The sequence below is a fragment of the Nicotiana attenuata genome, unplaced genomic scaffold, assembly GCF_001879085.1.
Source record: "Nicotiana attenuata strain UT unplaced genomic scaffold, NIATTr2, whole genome shotgun sequence".
NCBI classification, from domain to species: domain Eukaryota; kingdom Viridiplantae; phylum Streptophyta; class Magnoliopsida; order Solanales; family Solanaceae; genus Nicotiana; species Nicotiana attenuata.
This window is the reverse complement of record NW_017670576.1, coordinates 25,273-47,859: the sequence shown is the minus strand read 5'-3', so window position 1 is coordinate 47,859 and position 22,587 is coordinate 25,273.

Genomic DNA, 22,587 nt, shown 5'->3' with positions numbered 1-22,587 from the left:
TTATTGATTAACGCGGCTCCCCGCAAAATCCTTTGCCGTTCTTTAGACCGGGTCCGGGTTGGACTGACAAACTCGGGTCGTCGGGACCCTGGCTTAGAGTTGGATGAGAGTAGAGCTTCGAACCTTCGGACTGAGACTTAGCCTCCTGACCCTGAGATAATCTTCGAGGGGAGATTCGCTCGGAAACTCGAGAATAGAGATTGCCTTTAGGCTTTCGAGAGTAGTTTCCGAGCGGGGGTTCGCTCAGACTCGGGCCTTCTGGAAACTTGTTTTGGACTTGATGTAGATAGCCTTAAAGGCGTTGTAGACAGATTCTAGATGAGGGTTTATCCGGATTTAGATAGTACCTCGGGCCCATACGAATCTTGCAACGATATCGATGGCCCTTTGGAGAGGTCCTCGCGATCGGGTACCATCTCGGGACTGGCGATGATGCCAATGGCTTCCTGGAGCCTATCTTCTTTTTGATGGAGGTCCTCGAGGTCGGGTACCATCTCGGGACTTGTAACGATGCTGATGACTTCCTGTAGCCTATCTTCTTTCTAATGGAGGTCCTCGAGATCGGGTACTATCTCGGGACTTGCATTGATGCTAATGGCTTCCTGGAGCCTATCTTCTTTCTGATGGAGGTCCCCGAGATCGGGTACCATCTCAAGACTTGCAATGATGCTAATGGCTTCCTGGAGCCTATCTTCTCTTTGATGGATAGTATTGGTGATGAAGAAGGCGGGGATCGGGAGTGGATGAGTCGATTCTTCCGAGTACGGACCGTTGATATTATCCCCATGGAGTTTATGCCATTCCCTGAGGACTGGAACTATACACGTAAGTTGTACAATCGTGCCTTCATAATTTTTTAATTATGCCGAAGGAGTGTTCCGTAAGTGTGCCTTCTTCCCCTTTTTCAGTTGGAAAAGCACTTTCTCTTTCTGTGTACTAACCCTGTTATTGTAGACATCGGGAAGTCTTTTGAGACGAGGTCGTTCCCTCTCGGAGAGGGAGAAGGATCGCCAGCTTCTGGACTAAGATCGATAATAGTAGGCAAGAAAAGCCTTTGCAAGGCAACGATGCTCGAAGCAAGACGAGCCCAGATCGGGGGGCCCGGAGAGGATATATAGGCTAAGCCTGCTGCGCCTGTGATCTCTGGTATTGGAAATATGGCTTCTCCCTGCTGCCATTTTCTTTTCCCGTCGAAGGTACTTCGGGGAATGAAGTCTTTCTGCCGCCGATTCTTTCTCCCATCGAAGGTACTTCGATGGGTGCTCGAAGACCGGGACCGTATACACCGAACGACCATGTCCCAACCGGGATCGGTTCTTCTGGGGCTGAGGGAGCCGGACTAGTAGATGTGCACTCGAATTTCGAAGAAGCTCACGGCTCTGCTCTGTGGTGAGTTTTGGTGCAAGACTTTGAATTTCATGCCTTCCCTTTCTTATTGAGTTCCCTTTTTGCAGGCCTTTGACAAGCTCAAGTCAGAGCTGCTTCGTCGTGAGGCCAGTTTGCGGAAAGCTTTGGAGGGGGAGAGAGCCCTTAGGCTTCTTCATGGCGAAAGGGAAGTCGAGCTGGCGTGCTTACGGTATGAGGCGAGTAAGAGTTTGAATTATGAGAGTTACCTGAAGGAGCAGGTAGTTTCTATTCCAAGGGAGTGCGTGTTCCTTCTTCTAGCTCCTGAGGCTGATGTTTTGTTTATTCCGGTTGCGGAAAAAGACGGAGGACCTTGAACGCCTTCGGAGTGAAGTTGGCCGAGCCAAGTGCGAGTATGATGAGTTGAAGGTTCGGGCGGACATTCAGGCTTCAGCGGAGAAGGGTGCTCTTGCTAAGGCTTCCGCCTTTGAAGTTCAACTTCGCTTAGCTCGTGATAACAGCTCGGTTCGAACAGATATGATCACGAAGCTCGGTTCTGAGCTTTTGGAGGTAAAGGCCGAGGTTGTGGATGCCTGGGCTGGAGCTGTAACGAGCCGAACTAAGGCTGACCAGAAGGTGGCGGTCTATTTGGAGGGCGCTGCCGAAGCTCAAGCTGAGGTGAGAAGGACTCTTGACCACAAGGACAGGAGCAAGGAATATGCTCGGTGTAAGTATCGAAGGAAAAACCCTCGAGGAGATCTGTGCTAGGGGCTTCGATCTCTCGGAAGAGGTGAAGCAGTCGAGGGCGGAAAAACGTGGTGGTCGATTACTTCTGTCCGACGCCGAGGATAGTGAAGATGAGGCCGATGGGCCATAGCCCCCCTGGGGGACGTAGATTTTGCATTTGATTCAGTATAAAGCACGTTTGTAGATGGAGCCTGTGTTTTTTCGTGTGTATTTATAAAGGAGAAACTTCGCGGTTTTGTTTTTCCTGCATTTCATCCTGTCTTAGCCAGATGAACTGGTCTTTGAGTTGAGAGGAATCCTTAGATTCGTGGTATGGGCCTGAGGCTCATTAGGCTGGCCCATAGTCTTTTATGCACTTGGTTGACGCGACCTTTTACTGTAAGCTGGCGACAATGGCTCTTACGCTTTTGCTCTTAGGTAGATTTAGTTAACTATTTTGGGTTCAGTCTCCGAATCAAGTTTCGACTCGAGCTCATTCGACCCTCAAGTTTTGAACTTTAAGCTGGCGACGGTGGCTCTTACGCTTCGGGCAGTGCGACCGCTTACGTGGGCTGACGATAATGGCTCTTACGCCTAGGGTCGATGCGACCGTTTATATGGGCTGGCGACAATGGCTCTTACGCCTTGGGTCGATGCGACCATTTATGTGGGCTTTATTTTTCCCTCGATAAGGATTTTTGAGAGTGTTTGCCTAACTCTTCGACGGTTTAATAAAAAACCTCGATTGCGAGTCATTATATGGCAATGATCGAGCACCTCGGGAGGTTTGGCTCGAAGGCTGAGTATCTCGAAGCCAGTGTTTAGGAGCTGACATGGTCGAAGCTCTTTTGCCTATGTCGAGGTTAGCCTGTTTAACCGATTCTTTTCGAAGTAGATTCAAAGTAATTGAAGGCCTATGATTTTGTAGCGACTGTCGGGCGTCCCCGAGTCGCGTTAGCTCGGTTGGTACAGCCTTGTGACCGTAGTCATTTGTGCTTGGCCGGAGCCATATTTGATCCCGAGTGAAGTAGTTTCGGCATCTATATCGAGGGTATGCCTTTTAGGGGTCTTACAAGTTCGATATATAGCCAAAACTTTGAGATCGGGTTTATGCCTTTAGTAAGGTCTCTCAAGTTTTTCATGCCTTGCTTGAGGTCTTACAGTTTTGGATACTTGGTACAAGTATGGTTCATGCCTTGCTTGAGGTCTTACAGATATTGTTACTTGGTACAAGTGTGGTTCATGCCTTGCTTTAGGTCTTACGAAACAAAGTCTGCCCACTTGGGGTCTTTATGGCCTCGGGTTCTTGATAAGTGGCGATTGGCAATTGACGGCAGTCCCCGAGCTATCGAGGATTTCTCGGCTCGGGAGCCATTACGATGGAGATGGCGATCGACGGCAGTCCCCAAGCTATCGAGGATTTCTTAGCTCGGGAGCCATTATGATGGAGATGGCGATCGACGGCAGTCCCCGAGCTATCGAGGATTTCTCGGCTCGGGAGCCATTACGATGGAGATGGTGATGCACGGAAGCCCCGAGCTATTGAGGATTTTTCGGCTCAGGAGCCGTTACTTGCGAATCTCGGTATTGCCTCATCGAGGGCTTATGATTTTGGAGTTTCCGACCCGGAGGTCATGTAGCCTTGAGTTTTCGATGCCAGTCCGCGAGTGTTTGGGACATTTGTAGCTCTGGAGTTATTTTCTGATCTCGTTGTTGCCTCATTGAGGGCTTATGAGTCAGGAGCTCCGATCCGGAGGTCGCGTTGTTTTATGTTGTTGACACAAGTCCCCGCGTGTTCGGGACATTTTTTGGCCCTGGGGCTGTTTTTTGCAAAAATATTGAGCTCCCTTCTAATGTAAAATGCTTTTGGAAGTATTCTTCGATTACTTGGTAAAAGTATGCATGTTTTTGCCGTTGCGGGCTCGGTTGTTTTACGCGAACACATTTCGTTCGATCGTTTGGCCCGGCACATTACTTTCTTATTGAACCCCTGTTTGGCACATCTTGGCTTCCCCGAGAAGGTGACCTTCCAGGGGGATGTCCCCCAATATTTGAGGTTGATTGCAAAAGAAGCCTTGAATATTTGTTGAGTCTTCCTAAGGTAGCATATAGGTGTCGCTTCGTTAAAAGCCTTGCCGGTGAAACCCTTCTTGGAATAAAACCCGATCGAAGGAAAGAGTGCAACGTATGCTTCTTGGTGCCTAAGGCCTTTGAATTGGAAACTGCTTTTGTCGTTTCAATCGGATACCTGCACACAGGTTAGTGTAGAGTGCAAGCGAAAGAAAGAAAGAGACGGTCATACCTTAGTGCTGGCGTGTTTCGAGCCCCGATGTGTTTCAGTCGCTTATGATGAGGACGTGGTACAGTCCTCTACTTTGTTTAGTCGGGCTCGACCGAAGATGTAGTTTTCTATCGTTAGCTTGGTGTTTGATTACCCTTTGGCTCCTTCGGGGGTGGAGGTACTGGTGTCGGTGTTACATCGTGCACCGCGAACATTTATCTTGCCACATGCTGTTCCCCGCAGACGGTTTTAATCCCATCCTTTGTCGGGAATTCCATCATTTGATGGAGGGTAGATGGTGCTGCTCTCATGCAGTGTATCCACGGCCTCCCGAACAAGGCGTTGTACCTCATGTCTCCTTCGATGACATGGAATTTGGCCTTTTGGGTTGTGCCGGCAACGTTGACAGGGAGGGCGATTTCTCCTCCCATTGTTTCACTTGCCATGTTGAATCCATTGAGGACTCGAGTGGCGGGCATGATTTGGTCAAGCAGTCTGATCTGCTCTATTACCCTCGACCTGATAATGTTGGCCGAGCTACCTGGATCCACAAGTACATGTTTAATTTGAAATGTATTTACAAGGAAAGAGATTACCAGTGCGTCATTCTGGGGCTGAAACAAGGTCTCAATGTCCTCGTCGCTGAACGTGAGAGCATCCTTGGGTATGTAACCCCGGGTACGCTTTTCTTTGGTGACGGATATTTTTTGTTTTTCTTATTACGGGCTCCTGTGGGGCACCGATGCCTCCCAGGGTCATGTGAATGACATGTTGTGGCTCATTCGTTTCATTCTTCTTGGCCGCCTCTCTTTCTCGAAACTGATTTTTGGCCCGATCACTTAGGAATTCTCAGAGATGATCTTTGTTGAGTAACCTGGCTACTTCTTCTCGAAGCTGGTGGCCATGTGTGTTGTGGAATTCACACATTAAGTTATGATTCCTTTGTGAAGGATCTGACTGTACAGGCTTGAGCCATCTGGCGTCCCTGATTTTGCTGATGGCAAACACGATGTCTGACACATCGACGTTGAAGTTGTATTCTGTTAAGCGAGGTGCCTCCGCTGGCCCCGCGTTCCTATCGAACCTGGCTCTGTTGATGAGTCCCCGAGGATTCTGTCCTCAATCTATCCTTCGATCATTTCGAGGTGGGTTGCGCCTTGGGGCATTTCTCTGGTCTTTGATGTATGGCAGATATCTTTCTTTGTTTGGCTTTGGCTCGTCTGTCAGGAGCTTGCTTGGGTATACCGAGCCCGAGGGGGCCCCCAGGTGGTCGTCCTCGACCCTGATTTTCGATTGGTATCGGTTATGAACATCCGACCTAGTCACGGCCGGGTACTCGACTAGGTTCTGCTTCAGCTATTTCGAAGCCACCGAGCTTCATTCGTTCAGACCTTGCGTGAAAGCCTGTACCGCCTAGTCGTCAAAGACTGATGGTAGTTCCATTCGTTCAATCTGGAAGCGAGATACCAACTCTCGCAGTATCTCATTATCTCTCTGTTTAATCTTGAAGACGTCGGATTTCCTTGTTGCTACTTTGATGGCACCGGCATGTGCCTTAACGAAAGAATCCGCTAACATGGCAAATGAATCTATCGAGTTTGGGGCTAGGTTGTGATACCACATCATTGCCCCTTTAGAGAGCGTTTCCCCAAACTTTTTCAGCAGGACGGAGTCGATCTCGTCGTCCCTTAGGTCGTTGCCCTTTACTGCATAAGTGTAGGCGGTGACATGCTCGTTGGGGTCCGACATTCCATAATACTTTGGGAGGTCGGGCATTCTAAACTTCTTTGGAATGGGTTTCGGGGCCGCTTCCTGTAGGAACGGCTTCTGTACGAACTTCTTTGAGTCCACACCTTTCAAGATCGGGGGCGCTCCTGGAATTTGGTCGACCCTGGAGTAGTAAGTCTCGACCTTCTTATCGTTGGCTTCTATCATTTTCTCGCCCGATTCGATCCTTCTTGTGAGGTCCTCGAGCATCTTTATGATGACGGGGTCGGCCATCGACCCACTATTGCTCGATCTCTTCGGTACCTGTTCGCTCGGGGGAGCTGTCCCCGGTGCTACTGTGCTAGGAATTTTCTGGTGGCTTTGCAGCTGAGCAATAGCCAGCTGTTGTGCCTGCAACATTTCAAATATAACATGAAGGCTAACCTCCCGATCTTCCCGGGCTGGGGTTTTCTGGGCTTCTTGTTGGTCACCTTGGTGTATGCTCGCGCGAGACTTCGTCCACCGGAATTGGTCCTGGTGCGTTCTCAAGGTTTCGTGGTGGTTTACCAACACCTGTAACGGCCACACCATTCTCTCCGTGGTTCTCAAGGTTATTATTTACTGAATCAGACATTCCGACCTGAAATCAAAGATCTTTGGACAAGAAAAAACGTGAAAGATAACTTGCATTGTGTAACGGAACTAGCAAGAAAATAATCACTATTATTTTTAGCCCCACGGTGGGCGCCAAACTGTTTACCGTAAAAATGGTAATAACAATTGAATTTGATTTTATGAGGTTCTAAAAATACATGATTTATTTTTATGCTGGTTGTTAAGCAGTTGATGCTATGTGTGAGACTTCGAAACGAGATAAGAGTTAGGAATAATGTGATAACCAAACCGATAGGTTAACAATCGGGGCCTCGAGCTTGTCGATTCGGGGGCCTCGACGTCGATTCCGATGCTCGGCTAGGAGCTGTCGAAGGCAGTTGGAGAGCGACTAACAGTTATAATAAAATTAACGAACACTCTTTATGGACAACGATAAGCAATAAACAATGAACAATAATGAAGATATTAAATGGAAGCAATAATATCAAGAGAGTGTGTTCTTATGTATTTAGTATGGAGCAACTGAAGCACCCCCTCCTTCCAAAAATGATAAGGATCCCCTTTATATAGGAGGGGAGATCCCTATGTAGTAGTGGCCATATTGGGTCGGCAGGTTCAAAAGTTGAGGTCAAAGAATATAGCTTCAGTAAAGGTGCAGTGGAGAAGTCAGCCAGTTGAGGAGGCTACTTAGGAGACCGGGCGGGAGATATGGAGCAGATATCCACGTCTATTTGAGACTCCGGGTATGTATCTAGAACCGTTCGAGGATGAACGTTTGTTTAAGAGAGGGAGGATGTAGCGACTCGGCCGGTCATTTTGAAGAGTAGTAGCCATGTTCACCCATTTACTGCTCATTTTATGCTTTACATTTGTTATGTGATTTGCCAGGGTAGTTGGTTCGGGTTCGAAGAGGTTCCGGAATGAGTTGAGACACTTAGTCTAAAGGTTGAAAGCTTAAGTTGAAATGGTTGACCAGATGTTGACTTATGTGTAAATGACTCTGAAATGGAGTTTTGATGGTTTCGTTAGCTCTGTCGGGTAATTTTGTACTTTGGATTGTGTTCGGATTGTGATTTGGAGGTCCGTAGTTGAATTAGGCTTGAAATGGCGAAAGTTGGAAATTTGAAAGTTTGACCGAGAGTGGACTTTGTGGTTACCGGGCTCGGATTGGGGTTCCGGGAGTTAGCGTAGGTCCTTGGTGTCATTTGTGACTTGTGTGCAAAATTTGAGATAAATTATACATGATTTGATAGGTTTCAGGATCGAATGTCGAAGTTAGAAGCTCAAAAGTTCAGTAGGCTTGAATCGATGCACAATTCATGGTTTTAACGTTGTTTGATGTGATTTAAAGGCATAACTAAGTTCAAATGATGTTTTAGAACTTGTTGGTATGTTTGGTTGAGGTCCCGAGGGCCTCGCATAGGATGGCCAGGCAGTGAATTACAAACGCGTGGGCATAGCCGGGTTCGCGAAGAGTAGAGGCGGCAGTTGGTTCATGCGCGTTTGTGCTTCGCAATCGCGTGAAGGTGGACAAGATCGCGTACGTCTGAAGAGACAGAGTTCCGCGATCGCATGGAGGATGCCACATCTGCGAAGGCAATTATTGGGAGCAGCTTTGTTTTGTTCTTCGGGATCACGAGGGGCTTTCCGCGATCACGAAGTGTAATCACTGGGCAGCAGTGTTAAATTTCAAAAACCGAGGGTTTGAGTTCATTTTCACAATTTGATTTTGGGAGCTCGGTGGGAGGCAATTCTTGGAGAGATTATCAAGTGGGTTATTGGGGTAAGTGATTCTTACCTAGTTTTGGTTAAATTCTATGTTTATGTCTTTGATTTCAACATTTAATTAGTGATTTGGGGTGAAAAATTGGGGGAAAGTGGAGGAACGTTCTTAGGCCAAATTTTAAGGGTTTGATCGGGATTTGGTATCGGATTTGATTAATTTTGGTATGGGTGGACTCGTGGTTGGATTTTGTAACTTTTACCCGATTCCGAGACGTGGGCCCGGGGGGCGCCTTTGAATTGACTTTTTGACTTTTGATTAAGAGCTTAGTATTTTCTTATGGAATTGATTCCTTTAACACGTGTTGATTGTATCGAAATATTTGTAACTAGATTCGAGGCATTTGGAGGTCATTTCGCGAGGCAAGGGCTTGTCAGAGTAGGGATTTGCACAGCTTGAAGTAAGTAACACTTCTAAACATGGTTCTGAGGGTATGAGATCTCGAATTCGTGTTTTGCGATTGGTGTTGAGGTAATGCATGTGCTAAGTGACAGACATGTAGGCGTGTACCGTAAGAATTGTGACCTGGTCGATTCCATGGAACTGAATAGCTGTTAAATCTTGATGTTACCCGTATTTTTATCATGTGTTAGAGTTATTGAGCTGTCAGTCATGTTAGAAACCCTGCTTAGGCTATATGATGGTACTATTGGGACCCACAGTGGTCGTTCTTTGCTGTTGAATTAATTGATTAATTTGTCCATTTGTACTTAGTCATAGTTATTACTTGCATATTATGTCTCAGTCTTTGTTGTCTTTACTTGTTATATCATATCATCATTTTGGGCTGATTATCATGATTCTGGTGAGCCCGAGAGACTGAGAGGTTATTGACTGAGTGAGACTGAGGACCTGATTGTGAGTGATAATTAAGGAATCGGGCTGCACGCCGCAACATATTTTTATTTATTTATGCCTGGATCTGGCTTATTATAGTGCTTAGGCTGAAGGAGCCCCTCCGGAGTCTGCACCCCCACAGTGAGCGCAGTGAATATTATATTTGGGATGGAGTTCCCTGGCATAAAGTTGCCCTATATATTCACATTTGGGATGGAGTTCCCTGGGCATGGAGTTGCCCTATACATTTATATTTGGGATGGAGTTCGTTGGGCTGAACCTGCCCCGTACTGTACTGAGTGATTGAGTACTCTAAGAGTGTGAGTACGCGAGTCTTCCATTGTAGTGTACCACATACCGCATGAATAGTGGCATGTAGGTATAGAAATGTCATATCCCTCATATCATTCAGGGTTGATCTATTTTACTTGTATTGAGTTCTTATCTGATGAATTTGAAAACATGCCTATATTTCTGTACTGTTATTTCTATGTTGATCTCGTCACTACTTTCAGTCCAAATGTTAGATTTGTTACTTATTGAGTTAGTTGCACTCTACACCTTGAACCTCGTGTGCAGATCAGGTGCTTCCGGTCACGGCAGTTGCTGAGTTGCAGAGTCCAGACCTTCGGAGATCATCGAGATAGCTGCTTGGCATTCATAGACCTTGACTCTCCGCCCTTATCTTTCATTTTATTTTTTAGTTTTATTTTCTAGACAGTGTACCAGTCTATATCTCTATGTAGATGCTCATGTACTCGGTGACACCCCGATTTTTGGGAGAGTTTATGTATTGAGTTATGATTCCTATCATGTTTTAAAAAGATTTCTCCTTTATTTACACTATTTTGGTATTTTTCAAAGGTTTAATGTGTTGGATATGTCTGAGTAGTTGGCTTGCCTAGTACTATGATAGGTGCCATCACGATAGGTTGGTTTTGGATCGTGACACAAATACAACATGCGTAAAGCTAATACTAGGCAAGAGCAAATGAAGATGATGTCCCATTAACTCATAGAACTCTAATAACATACATGATGATGTTCGAGCAATCAAATTTAAGACATAGGTGTCCATTCTCCTCATCAGAAGAAAAACATCCATTTTGGTTGAGTAGATTTAACTACTACAAGTAGAAAAGGTATAAAAATTCACATACGAAAAAAATGGAAAGAACCATACTAAAGAAACAAAATTAAGAAGAGAAAACAAAGCGGTTAGAAGTTTGTAAAACAATAGGATACAAGGTAACATTTGCAGAACTATATAACAAGAATTTAGGAGAAACATTATGCAAGGCCAACTAATCATTCTTAGAGAAAACTGACCTGGTGGCCTATGACAACCGGCGCATTTTGGAGGACAAAGTGTAAGAAATTATCTGCTCTTTTCAGAATGTGAGATAATTCTTGCACTGGAGAGGACTGCCTTTCATGTTTTTCTATGCTTTCCTGCAATTTCTCAAGTTAGTGTCTGCTCCCTTTGAACGCTCGCTTCCAACAACTTCCCCAAATGTTCAGCTCTCTGCGTCCAGTACTTTATGCTGTCATACTCAATGCTCTAGTTAAATTTTCATTTTTCTAGTTTATAAGATAAGTTTCATATTTAATGATACTTGTGAAATATTGCGGGACAAATTCGACAGTGATGACATAAATGATCAACGAGATCATGTCTTGAAACATATGAGAAAGTTATGAAATAATTGGAGAGGATCGATGCACAAGAATATTAAGTCTAAACCATTCCATTATGCTATAAAAGATGTGCCAAAAAGGGTGGACAAGAGTGATTGGGAATGGCTGGTCAAGGAAAATCTTTTTTTACTGAAAATTTTAACGTATGATTTTAAGTTATTTTTTAACATCGTGTTATCTTAAGTGGCTAACCAGAATTTTTCCGATATATTGTTAATTCAGGAGACAAGTACAAGAGACTCGGCAATAGATCTAAGTTGAGTATGCCTCATCGTACAGGTAGTAAGCCAATTAGGGAGATCATTTATAAATTGGTGAGTAAATCTTATAATTCTATTAAGAAACCTCATCTTTGTTACAAAGATTTCTTTGACATGTTTATTTGAATGTGAAGGGAGGTAAAGATGGTAATCCACCAGATGTAGCAACTATTTAAATTGAGACTCGTAAGAAGAACAACAAGCTTGTCGAACCTGAAACCAATGAGAAATATGTATGTTTATTGTTAATTTCAATTTATATTAGTATTTACTGTGTTGTATTATTTTAATTAAATTATTTTTCATTTTACAGGATGAAATCAAAGAATTAGTGCAATCTGAATCATCTCTTACAAACATTGAGGTTATATAAAGGTGCTTCGGACCTCAACGAAAAAGTCATGTAGTTGGATTTGGTGGTGGGCTAACCGCTAAGGAGTTGAAAGGTGGTAACTCCTCCAAAGCTATATTGTTGGAAAAGCTAACTGCTACTGTAAAAGAAAATAAATCACTAAAAGTACGTTTAGAAGGGCGAGAGAGTAAATATGCACAACTTACAAAGATAGTATTTGATCAGCCTTCATCACCATCTTCAAGTGATCAATAGATTGAATCATTTAACAGGTGTTAGTTTATTGAAAATCCTATTTTACTCTATGATGAAAATACTGCAATGCTCATGTGACATAGTCAATGAAACAAGTGAATTTAAGCAAGAATGAAGTTTTAAATATTATGTACATTAGGTGCTGTAACGACCCGATCGGTCATTTTGAGAATTAATATCTCGTTCGGCGGCATAAGGTCTCAAGCAGCTTCGTATTGAGTATTATGACTTGCGTGTATGGCCGAGTTCAGTTTTCGGATGATTCAGGATCAATTTGGAAAAAGAATTCCAGTTTTAGAAGCTTAAGCGGCAATAGTTGACCAGAGCTTTGACTTTTGTGTAGACGACTCTGAAATGATATTTTGATGATTCAAATAGCTTCGCGTGGTGATTTTTTACATGTGCGTGCATCCGGATTTAGATTTGGAGGTCCGTAGGGTAATTTAAAGCATTTCGGCAAAAATTGAAAAGTTGAAGTTTTGGAAGGTTGAGAGGTTTGACCGAGAGTTGACTTTGGTGATATTGGGTTCAGAATGCGATTTCGAGAGTTGGGTTAGCTCCATTATGTAATTTGGAACTGGCATGCAAAATTTGACGTCATTCCGGGTTGATTTGATATGTTTCGGCACGAGTTTTGGAAGTTGAAAGATTTGAAAGATCATAAGCTCGATTCGTGTTGCGATTCGTAATTTCGACGTTGTTTGATGTGATTTGAGGCCTCTACTAAGTTCGTATTGTATTTTAGGATGTGTTGGTATATTTGGTTGAGGTCCCGGGGGCCTCGGGTGTGTTTCGGATGGGCTACGGGCCATTTCTCTATGTTATTTGACTGTTATTGCTGGTGTCTAAACTTCTTCGCGATTCGCAAAGTACCATTCGCGATCACGTAGCTTGTTTTTTGATTGATCAATTTCCTTCTTCACTTTTGCAGTGAGAGCTCCGCGATCGCGAACATGTGGGTTCTATTTCTTCGCGTTCGCACTGCCTTTCCCGCGTTCGCGTAGCGCTTTTCGTGAGGCAGTGTCTTTTATTCTTCTCGATCGCATGGAGCTCGCATAGTGAATTTGTGGGGAAGTCATTGTTTCCTCTTCGTGATCGCATTTATCTTTCTGTGATCGCGATGTGCATATACCTGGGCAGCAGAATATATTTTCAAAATCGTTTGGCCATTTTTATCATATCTTGAATTATAAAGCTCGATATTGAGCGATTCTTCGTGGGTTTTTAAAAAAAATTATTTGGGTAAGTGTTCTTCATCCACAATGTATTATATTACATGATTCTATCTTTATTTTTATCTTATAATTAGTATTTTGAGTTGAGAAAAAGGAGAATTTTTAAAGAAATCTTTCAAAATATAAAATGATGATTTGAAGGACGAACTGATGTTGGAAATAGATAATTTTGGTATGGTTGAACTTGTATAAAAATGGGTGTTCAAATTTTGTGAATTTTATCGGGTTCCGAGGTGCGGGCCCGGGGGTTTGACTATTGGGTTGACTTTTTTTGTTTGTGTTAAAAATTGAAGCTTTATTATCCAGAATGGTTTCTTATGAGTTTTATTTATGACTTGAAGTTATTTTGGCTAGATTTTAACCATCCGGAGGTTGTTTCACTCAAGAAGTTCATTTTAGAGTAACGGTCTAGCTTCTGTGAGGTAAGTATCTTGCCTAACTTTGTGTAGGAAAAACTACTCCTTAGGATTTGAGTCTTTGGTGCTAATTGTGTCATGTGAAGTCCGTGTATACGAGGTGACGCGTATGTGCTCGGGCTTATTTTTGGAAATTTGACCGTTTAGGGCTCTTAGGTTCTTATGTTCGTTAGATATGAAATTGTTACGTCATGTTAAATCCCCCATATACTAGTTTCACCTCTACGTGTCTTAATTGGAATTAATTGCTTCATGTTCCACCCTTATTGCCAATTAAACTCTTGTGTGCCTTAACTTAAGTTGTTACCTCTTTATTAACATGCTATCCTTCCCTAGTTGCTTGTCCTTAATTGAAGCTATCATTTTCTTTCCCATAATTTGCTTATCCTTAACTGAATTTGTTGTATCTCTTTCACAGTTGCTCAACCCTAAATGAAGATTTGTTATCCCTTATCATTGTTAACTTATCCTTAACTGGAATTATTGATTCGTGTTATCCCTCTTATCATTGAATTGTACTTGGTGAAATCATTACTACACTGTATCTCTTCCTTGTTGAGCTATTGCTATGTTGTACCATTATTTCCTGTTGTGTCTTTCTTTGTGAGCTCGTTCTTCCGTTTTTCTTGTATTCTGAAGTTACTGAGTTGATTTACTTATCATATTCTTGTGTTGTTGTCGATGTTGTTGTTGTATTCAGTGTTGTTGAGCTGAGGGCTATGTGTGGTTGTGATACTGAAATTGTTTTGAGGAAATATTATGGCATGTGGGCACATATTGTGAAGTCATTTATTTGAGTTGTGATGCTTTTCACACTTGTTGTTGTTGAGAGAAATTGTTATGTTGTTGCATGAGGTTTCTGCCGTGCGGTTATTAATGTGTTTGCACGAGGTTTCTACCGTGCGGTTGTTATTATGTTGCACGAGGTTTCTGTCATGCAGTTGTTATTGTGTTGCCCGAGGTTTCTGTCGTGCTGTTGTTATTGATACGCATGCGGTGGGACAAGGTCTGACTGTTGAAACGCATGTGGTGAGATAAGGTGGGCTTGAAACGCATGGCTAGTAGGGGAACTACTAGAAGCCATGCGGTGTGATAAGGTGGACTAAAACACGGGATGCTATTTCGGGAAAATGATTTTCAAAACAAAATGTAAAGGCTCCAGCAGTGATATAAGGAATGTTGTGATTCATTTTACTATTTGAGCCTACGAGGCGGTACCTCGAGAGGGCTCTGTTGTCATTCCCCTTTTCTTTGCACTTGTCTTTGGTTGTTGTTTTCCTTAGCATACTACAAACTGTTTTCCTCCGTGTTGCTCTATTTGCTTAGTTCTATGTAGCTAATCTTGTTGTGATTGTCGTAACGCCCACTTCATTGTTGTCTTATTTACACTGTATATTTGGTGGCGATCTTTCTTATGTGCCATTCATTGTCTTTACTCTTGGTTGTTGACTTGGATTGTGGTAGGACACTTGCACAAGTATACACGTAGATTAATCACCCATATCAGTTTAAGAAGATGAATCCTGATATTATAGACCATTACATGTATCCTTTTCTACTTGCCTTTTGTGTGAGAGTTGTCTTCTCGGCACGTGAGTCGTCCGAGCGGTTATGAATTGAAATGTGGGCACAAGATACCAAGTGATTAGGGTTCAAGAATTGGGACCCGTGAGCTGTGATTATGAGTTTCAGTACCTGGTGGAAATGCATGAATAGATTTGGTGTGAAAGCGGTTGTTCTTATTAAGTTGTTGCCGGTTTTTCCTTTATTTGATTTCACGGACTTAGACAGTGTTCAGCTTACTTTACAATGTTATTACTTGATTGCTTCCTGTTAGATATTGTTGTTACTAGTGTATCATTGTAAGTATTGTTTTGTATTTCCTTATCCTGCTTAGCCTTATATTAATATTGTTCTCTGTTAGTTCACCTTCACACTTGTTCAGGTTGTTTAGTCCGGTAGGTGTCTTGACTGTTCCTCGTCACTACTCCACCGAGGTTAGTCTTTATACTTACTGGGTACCACTATGGTATACTCATACTACGCTTCTTCATATTTTTGTGCAGATCCAAGTTCCACGATTATTGTTGATTATTAGCTGGCTGGTCGAGCACCATTGTGGAGACTCAAGGTAAACCTGTCGTCGCGTTCCCAAGCCTCGGAGTCACCCTCTGATTTGTATTTAACTGTTTGATTTCCATTTCGAACAGTTGTATTTAGGGATTCTCCTAGTAAACTCAGTATAGCTTATGACTTGTACTACCGGTTTTGGGAATTTTAAGTTGTTTATAAAAGTTTCTATTTCATATTTAGTAGTTAATGGTTAAATTCTTCTAATAATTCAATAAGTGTTAGGCTTACCTAGTCTTAGAGAATCGGTGCCATCACGACATCCTACAGAGGGAAATTGGGTCGTGACAAGTTGGTATTAGAGCTCTAGGTTCATAGGTGCTGCGAGTCATAAGCGAGTTTAGTAGAGTCTTGTGGATCGGTACAAAGACGTATGTACTTATCTTAGAGAGGTTACGGAACTATTAGGACATTTTCACTTTCCTTCATTCCTATCGTGCGAGTTTATTCATCTTGGAGTTTGAACCTTTGTCATGCTATTCTATCACAAATGGTGAGGACACGAGCTGCAACTATCGATGATGCTACCCCATAGCAGGTGTCGCTAGGGGTCGAGGTAGAGGAAAAGGCCGAAGAGGAGCACGTGCCGCAGCTAGGGCACCTACCAGAGTAGCAGTTGAGGAGCTGCTAGTAGCTCCGATTAGGGGATATGTACCGGAGGCGCCTGCTATTACCCCTGGACTTCAGGAGACTTTAGCATAGTTCCCGGACGTGTTTGGTACATTGGCTCAGGCAGGGTTGATTCCGGATGCACCAGCCACTTCACAGATCGTGGGAGGAGCTCAGACTCCCGCCGCCCGTACTCTAGAACAGAGAGTCCACGTGCAGTTCTAGGTGTCATGCCGACACAGCCTATTGTTCCAGTTCAGCCCCTGGTTAAGGCAGCAGCATATGAGGAAGAACATCTTAGACTCCCGAGGTTCAAGAAGTATTACCCTCCTACTTTCAGTGGTTTGGCTTCTGAGGATGCGCATGGGTTCCTAGGGGAGAGCTACCGTATTCTCCGCAGTATGGGTATTGTGGAGACGAGTGGGATGCTTTTACTATGGTCCAACTTAAGGGAGTAGCATATCGGTGATGGAGAGCATATGAGTTAGGTAGTCCGGCCGATGTAGCTTCACTTTCATGGGTTCAATTTTCAGGAATGTTCTTGAGAGAGTTTGTTCTCCAGACCCTTCGGGATGCATGGCACGTGGAGTTTAAGCAATTGTAGGGAACTATGTGAGTGTCAGAGTATACCGTTATATTTAGTGGTTTGTCCAGGCATGCGCCTACTTTGGTTTCTCTAGTTAGAGAGCGAGTCCGCAGGTTCAATAGGGGACTCAGTCATGATATCCGATTCAACATGGCTCGGGGGTTGGAGTCAGATGTTCTATTTCAGCAGGTGGTAGAGAACGCTCGCCGATTAGAGGGCATACGGGGTCATGAGAGAGGGAGGACGGGGAGGCTAGGAGGCCTCGTAGACCGGGAGGATCTATTGGTCCCTATTTTGGAGGGAGGGTACAACATGGTAGAGGCATTATGGGTCAGCCAGTTCGGTTTGCACTTTAGGCTTCGCACGATGTTTCAGGTACCCATGGGTATCAGGGTACCTGTATCAGACAGCTTCCATAGCCATGTCAGCAGAGAGGTTGCTTTGAGTGTGGAGATACCAGCCACATGGTAAGAGACTGTCCCAGACTCCGGACAGATATGTCACAACGGGGTATTCAGGCTATGAGTTCTTCTTCAGTTGTTGATATCCCTGCATCGCCAACTTGGGGTGCAGGTCAGGTGAGTAGAGGGCACCCAAGAGGGAGAGACTTGGCCCGTTGATGTGTTTGCTATAGTAGGTTTGAGGCCACTGCACCAGATGATGTTGTATATGAATGGTTTCGATTTGTTATAGAGGAACATCATTCGCATTTTGTTTCGATTCTGCTTATCAGGGTGAGTCCTCCTATTTTGCTTCACATATGGGTGAGTTTCGTGATTTTGTACTCTGCTTATGTGTTTACTCCTGTTGGGAGATTCTGTAGTGGTAGCCCATGTCTATCATTTTGTTTTTATTCAGTATTTAAAGTTATGAGACTAGGAGTGACTTTCGGTTCCTCATTTCGGTAGTTTTGATGTGATTTCTGGGTGATGGGTTATGACTTGTGATTTAAACGCTCTACCCGTGTGAGAGTTCAGTATGTGTTGTGATTTTGTTGGTAGAATTGAATTAGTGAAAGGTTTCGGTTGGTATGATGTGTATGCTACTTGCGATTCAGAGCTGAGGATGGGATCCTCACGTCTTAATATGATTTGATACGTTTGAACCGGGCTGCGGGCCGCAGTTGAGTTATATTAGGAGGAGATCCTAGTGATTTGTTCATGTGATTTGATTCTTCCTTGTTAAATTGATTCGTAGAATGGTACTGATAGGGAGGGGTGCCTGTCGGGCTTGTTTGATAGTTCTCTTATGTGTTTCTCCTTGCATATTCAACCATATTCGTGTTGTGTCTATTGAGTTTTAGCTTGCGAGGTGTATGCCTGGGTGGCATTAGATGTGACTTGTTGATTCAGGTGAATAGTTATGAGGTCTTCATGTTTCTTGCAACATTGTCAGTGTTGTGAAGGTTTGAAATAGGATTCTAACGGATATGAGGTTGCTGGTACTGGATTTGATTATGGGCAGCTACTGTGGCTAGAATTGTTGTTTAAGGCATATGCGTGATGTGTTACGCCGTATTATTGTGCTTGTGGGTGTGGGCATAAGTTATTGCAGCTGGTTGAGGTTGGTACCGTGTATTGATGTAGGAATAGGGTCTTTTGGAAATAATCGGATAGTGAGATATTTGGTTCAAAGGCCTATCAGTATGGGTGGAAGGAATAATCTTCAGTTGAGATAGTGTCGTCGGGCCTATGCGGATTGGGGTGACGTGGGATCACCCGCGGGTGTATGAATGGTAAGTTCACTCAGAGATTTGATGACTTCGGAATGGTTCTTGACACGTTCGAGGACGAACGTTTGTTTAAGAGGGGGAGAATGTAACGACTCGACCGGTCGTTTTGAGAATTAATGTCCCATTCGGCGGTATAAGGTCTCGAGCAGCTTCATATTGAGTATTATGACTTGCGTGTATGGTCGAGTTCAGATTTCAGATGATTCAAGATCAATTTGGAAGAAGAATTCCTGTTTTAGAAGCTTAAGCGACAAAAGTTGATCGGAGCTTTGACTTTTGTATAGACGACTCTAAAATGACAATTTATGATTCCAATAGGTTCGAGGGTGATTATGGACTTAGGCGTGCGTCCGGATTTGGATTTGGAGGTCCGTAGGGTAATTTGAAGCATTTTAATGAAAATTGGAAAGTTGAAGTTTTGGGAGGTTGAGAGGTTTGATCGAGAGTTGACTTTGGTGATATCGGGTTCAGAATGCAATTTCGAGAATTGTCTTGGCTCCGTTATGTCATTTGGAACTTGAATGCAAAATTTGACGTCATTCCGGGTTGATTTGATATGTTTCGGCACGAGTTTTGGAAGTTGAAAGATTTGAAAGTTCATAAGTTCGATTCGTGCTGGGATTCGTAATTTCGACGTTGTTTGATGTGATTTGAGGCCTCGACAAAGTTCGTATCATATTTTAGGATGTCTTGGTATATTTGGTTGAGGCTCTGAGGGCCTCGGGTGTGTTTCGGATGGGCTACGGGCCATTTCTCTATGTTATTCGACCGCTATTGCTGGTGTCTGAACTTCTTCTTCACGATATCAAAGTTCCAGTTGCGATCACGTAGCCTGTTTTGTGATTGATCAATTTCCTTCTTCGCGTTCGCAGTGAAAGCTCCACGATCGCGAATGTGTGGGTTCTACTTCTTCGCGTTCACACTTCCTTTTCCGCGCTCGTGTAGTACCTTTTCGTGAAGCATTGTTCTTTTCTTCTTCACGATTGCATGGAGACTTTCGCAATCGCGTAGTGCATTTGTGGGGCAGTCATTGTTTCCTCTTCGCGATCGCATGTATCTTTCCGCGATAGTGATGTGCAAATACCTGGGCAGCAGAATATAGTTTCAAAATCGAGGGTTTGGCCATTTTTATCGTATCTTAAATTGTAGAGCTCGGTCTTGAGTGATTTTTTTGGGTTTTTCAAACAAATCATTGGGGTAAGTGTTCTTCACGCGGAATTCATTATATTCCATGATTCTATCTTTATTTTTATCTTATAATTAGTGCTTTGAGTTGAGAAAAATGGGAATTTTTTAAGAAATCTTTCAAAATGTAAAATGATGATTTGAAGGATGAATTAATGTCTTTTGGTATGGTTGAACTCGTATCGAAATGGGTGTTCGGGTTTTGTGAATTTTATCGGGTTCCGAGGTGCGGGCCCGGGGTTTGACTTCTGGGTTGACTTTTTAGTTTGTGTTAAAAATTGAAGCTTTATTATCCGAAATGGTTTCTTATGAGTTTTATTTATGATTTGAAGTTATTTTGGCTAGGTTTGAGCCGTCCTGAGGTTATTTCACTCGAGAAGTTCATTTTATAGTAACGATCTAGCTTCTGTGAGGTAAGTATCTTTCCTAACTTTGTGTTGGGGAAACTACCCCTTAGGATTTGAGTCTTTGGTGCTAATTGTGTCATGTGAAGTCCGTGTACGCGAGGTGACGCGTACGTGCTCGGGCTTATTTTTGGAAATTTGACCATTTAGGGCTCTTAGGTTCTTATGTTCATTAGATATGAAGTTGTTTCGTCATGTTAAATCCCCCATTTACAAGTTTCAGCTCTACGTGTCTTAATTGGAATTAATTTCTTCATGTTCCACCCTTATTGCCGATTAAACTCTTATGTGCCTTAGCGAAGTTGCTACCTCTTTTATTACCATGCTACCCTTCCCTAGTTGTTTATCCTTAATTGAAGTTACCATTATCTTTCCCATAATTTGCTTATCCTTAATTGAATTTGTTGTATCTCTTCCGTAGTTGCTCAACCCTAAATGAGACGAGGAAAAGGAGTTTCAGCCAGCCTCGACCGCCTCCTCGGTAGCTTTCTCACCTCGAGGCGAAGTGTCTTCAGCTTTTTCTGACTCAGAGACTTCGTCAAGATGAGGCAAAACAGTTTCAGCTCCCACCGGCCACTAGTTCTTTGAATTTCGGTGCCAGTTCGCACACGGGTCACCAGCCCGGAGTCTTCTTCTTCGTCGTCCTCTTCAGCCTCATCCTTCAGATGTTTGACTGACTCCATAGTTAGGCAGATGATGTTCCCCTTGGGTTTACGGGGCCTCTTCGCCGGTTTTTTCTTGTCCGGGCACGGAGAGCTCGTAGCCCCTTTTCTTTTCTTCTCTTTGCCTTGCTTCGGGGAAGATGATGAAAGAAGTTCCTCTTCTTCAGCAGAGAGGGGACTTATTGCTACATCCTTCCCGAGGCCTACAAAAAGAAAAAGATGAGTAAGTCCAATACGAAGCCCGAATGGAAACCGTTCTAAGAAAAGAAGATTACCATGGTTACAGGCCTCCCATTGAGCCTTTGATAACTCCATCCAAGCACGCTCGGAGTAAGACTTTTGTGACACTAAGCCCTCGACCCATTGCCTCAGGTCGGGGATCACTTCCGGCAGGACGACCACAGCTTCAACACAAAAAACTTAGATAAGGAAAGAAAATGAGAAGTAAAATGGCAAAGATAGATTTTCAAGGCAAAGCAATACTTACGATTCATGTTTCATTTTTCAGGAAATGGCATGTCCTCGGTAGGGATCAGGTTCGAGGTCTTTATTCGGACAAATTGGCCCATCCAACCTCAATCTCGGGTCTCATCTATGCTCGAGAACAGGGGTTTGGTGGCTCGACGGTAAAGCTTGATCAAGCCTCCACGATAAAGCTGGGGGCTGTAGAGACGCATAAGGTGATCGAGGGTAAAAAGGAGGATCGCGATCCTCCAGAATGATTGATGGATTTGGCCAAAAGTGACGTTGTACCTCTTGCAAAAAGCGACGATGATGAGGTCTAAGGGACCTATCATGAAAGGGTAAGTATAGACACTTAGATACCCCTCCACATGAGTGGTGATATATTCCTCGGGGGTAGGAACTACTACATCTTTGCCTACGTAGTTGCACTCCTCTTTCACCTTCTGGAGGAGACCTTCAGTAATTGTACATATGTATCTCGATGTCGGTTCACATAGACCCGGTGTCGAGAGTGTATTATCCACCTTAAAATTGACAGCAGTGGGGCACTGTGTCGGAACAAAGTCCTCTAGGGGAGGATCCGCCGCGGCTACGGCGCTGGCAGGCTTTGATGAAGAAGCGGTTTCCTTGTGTGGGACAGTTTTTGAGGTCTTAGCCATTTTTGGGAATGGGGAAGAACAAAACGGAGGAGGAACGGTTGGATACTTTGCGAAGAAACAAGTAAAGAAACCCAGGAAACTGAAAACGCAAAGTAAAGTTTGAAAGAATGAAGAAGGTGGCTATTTATTGGTTTCGCAACGACGGTTCAATACAGGTAGTGGCCGACCGTCTACTGACGTGCATTAAATGCCTAGGAAACAAAACCAACGGGACGTTTAGGTCACCTCTGCCGTTTGCGTCACAATGCTTACGTCGTGGTAAACCAAGGGGAAGTTCGAAGACTCAATTCGTTTCTTGTCATTACACTCCAAAAAACGAGGGGACTATATGTATAGGGTCAGAATCGGGCTTCCCCTAATTTTGTATGGCTAATCGAAACCGGGGTAGCAAACCAAGGCTCGGCCTTGCATTGCATCGAACCATGGCACGGAGATGGATTACTAAGCTCATGAGTCGATGATCGATCAAGATAGAGACCAGCCGTGATCGAGACCGAAGCGAGATAGAGACCGAGCGAGATTGAAGGAAGCCTGCTAAACCAAATAACAGAAAGATGAGATATCTGTGATCGGGCAAGGATCGTGGCGAAAATCTCGGCACGTATCGAGTCAAGACCGGACATTTAGCCAATTATGAGATTTCCTT